The sequence below is a fragment of the Tachypleus tridentatus genome, chromosome 13 (assembly GCF_004210375.1).
Source record: "Tachypleus tridentatus isolate NWPU-2018 chromosome 13, ASM421037v1, whole genome shotgun sequence".
Lineage (NCBI taxonomy): Eukaryota > Metazoa > Arthropoda > Merostomata > Xiphosura > Limulidae > Tachypleus > Tachypleus tridentatus.
The window spans coordinates 197172344-197175581 of record NC_134837.1 but is presented as its reverse complement, the minus strand read 5'-3'; positions in this window follow the sequence as shown (position 1 = coordinate 197175581).

Below are 3238 nucleotides of genomic sequence, written 5' to 3'. Positions count from 1 at the left end.
TAATTTCTAGGTTGAAAATGATTTTTTTTTTTTGAAATAATAAAGATGATTCGTAAATTATGCTTTACAAAGTTGTAGAAAATAAAAAGATAGAAAATGAATGCTGTATTAGTGTTAATACAAACGTCGAGGCAACTCTTAAATAATGTTTGTAATTTTTGAAATATCATTAACTGAACTGAAAAAGCATTTGTTGTTTTTCTCTTCAGAGTAAAAAGTTCCAAATTTTGTATTTGTTTTTGAGGTGTTAACATTTTAAAATTCACTAATTTTTATAAGGTTTGAATTTCGCGTAAATCGTTACAAGAGCTATCTACGCTAACAATCCCTCATTTACCAGTGAAAGACTAAAAGGAAAGCAGTCACTCAATACCTCCCACCGCCAACTCTTGGTCTACTCTTTTACCAACGAATTATGGGATTAATCGTCACATTATTACACCTACACGGCTGAAGAGACGAGTATGTTGGGTAACAGGGATTCGAACCAGTGGCCGTCAGATTGTGAGTCAAGCAATTAAATCACCAGGCCTTTTTTATTTTTTTACTGTCATTTGAACTGCAGAATCTTGTTTGTGGGTCTGTTTTATCGCAAAGCCACATCCAATTATCTGCTGTATTCACGGAAAGGAATCGAACCCCTACACGTAACGTTGTAAATCCGTATAGTTATCGTTGTCCTCACTGAGGGACCAATTGCAGAACTAGTTTATTTATTGTTATTTAACATAAGGTTTCGAAGTTTTAAAATCCTTATTATAAAGTTTGTTTAATCTTACAAAAACTAATTCAGTTTCGGCTTCCAATCAGATTATTTTTGTTATGGTGAGAATACGATCACATGTGCAAGACGCTTATTGTTTCCAACGAATTAAAAGTTTGTGAACAAGATAAGGTGTATGGAAAAATAGATAAAAAATATAGCAGATAAAATTGAATGAAATATCAAAAGTAACCAACCATCATGGTCATGAAGCATCAGTTCAATTCCGCGCATTCTAACAAGTCAGTCATGAGGTAGTTTTCAATCGCATGATTCAAGTCAAAATTTCTACTATGCGTGGAATATATGTACTACGGCCCTTTAGATTTGTAGCCAAGCGGGTCATAACATATTGCCTCAACGCATTAACTGTACATCAGTGCCAATAGGAACTAAAGGCAGCAATATATAGCAGGGGTGGCCAAACCGCGACCCGCAAGCCACATGCGGCTCTTTGACATATAATGTGCGGCTCGCGGAAATATGTTTGCTGAGCTCCTTTTTGCATCACAACTAATATGAAAGGTAAATAAAAAATGTTCAAGCTTTATGACTATTTACCAGGCATAACTGAGAGTCCACTGGATTAAAACGTAAGTTTAATGTTCATGGTGAATAAATATATTATAATTATTTAAATCCTAATTTTAATGCTAGATTTGAGTCAGGGATTAAAGAAATTTCGGATCAGCAAGGATTACAGAGGAATTGTACTGGAGAATCGGTAATCATACAAGCAAGGATTACAGAGGAATTGTGCTGGAGAATCAGTAATCATACAAGCAAGGATTACAGAGGAATTGTAGTGAAGAATCATTAATCATAGAAGCAAGGATTACAGAGGAATTGTGCTGGAGAATCAGTAATCATACAAGCAAGGATTACAGAGGAATTGTGCTGGAGAATCAGTAATCATACAAGCAAGGATTACAGAGGAATTGTGCTGGAGAATCAGTAATCATACAAGCAAGGATTACAGAGGAATTGTGCTGGAGAATCAGTAATCATACAAGCAAGGATTACAGAGGAATTGTGCTGGAGAATCAGTAATCATACAAGCAAGGATTACAGAGGAATTGTACTGGAGAATCAGTAATCGTACAACCAAGAATTACAAAGGAATTGTACTGGAGAATCGGTAATCGTACAAGCAAGGATTACAAAGGAATTGTACTGGAGAATTAGTAATCGTACAAGCAAGGATTGCAGAGGAATTGTGCTAAAGAATCAGTAATCGTACAAGCAAGAATTACAGAGGAATTGTGCTAAAGAATCAGTAATCGTACAAGCAAGAATTACAGAGGAATTGTGCTAAAGAATCAGTAATCGTACAAGCCTGTGCTGACAATGTTTTAGTGGGCGTGGCTTGCGATTGCGTTATTGTGGTGTGTGTGGCTGTGTTGCGGGCAGTGAAATTAGTGGGGTGTAAGTGTGATACTGGGCGCTGTAGAGTTTGGTTGCGTTGCGCTTGTTGGAGCTTATTGTTTCTTTTCACTTTAATTTTTTAGAAGTGTCTGTGATAATTTTGTGAAGGAAGATGGCGTCATCAAATTGTAAAAATCAAAAGTATGAAGATGAAAACAGGCATTTCAAGCCATAGTGAGAGAAAGATTTTGCACCCACTGTTAAAGAAGGTAAACCTTTGTGTCTTATCTGCTATGTGTTACTGGTTTTGTAATGACTGAGTAACCAACAATGTCTTAAATAGGTTTGTGGATGTGTTGCAGCCTATTATTACTTTTCATGAAGAAAAGATTCCATCCTCAACTGGGAAATGATGAATGAATACAAGATCTAATGTTCCTTACTGATATAATGAATCATCTACAAATTCTCAACTTGGCACTCCAGGGATAGGATAACTGTTTCTGATCTTTCTCAGACAATTTTCAGCTTTCAGAATAAAATAAGACTTTTTCAAAGAGACATATTGTCAAGAAACTTCAGTTACTTTCCCAATCTCAAAAGGAGAGTAAATACATTCTCTGATATTGAAATAAAAGACCACAAACTGGAAGAATACAAAGATAATTTACAAGGACTGCTTGATAATTTCCTAGACAGGTTTGAGAGCTTGCAGAAGCTGAAACCCTGTTTCGCCTTTCTTGTAAATCCATTCATGGTTGATGTGATCAATAATGGTTGTCCAATTCTCGAACTTCTGATTACAGAATCATCTGGTGTGGAAACGGAACTAATAGAGCTTAGGTCTAAAGATGATCCATAAACCCCATTCTACAATTCAGTTCTGGAAGCAAGTTCTACAAATAAAATATCCTGAACTGAAGAAAACCAGTATGCGACTCATCTCAATTTTCAGCACAGCATACTGCTGTGAATCACTGTACTCTCTAATGAAGTTTGTGAAGTCGAATAAACACCTGACAGAGCTAATTTGTACAGCCTCGACAACATATCAGTCGGAATTTCAACCACTCACAACCAAGATGGAAACTCACAAGACCTCTACTGGCA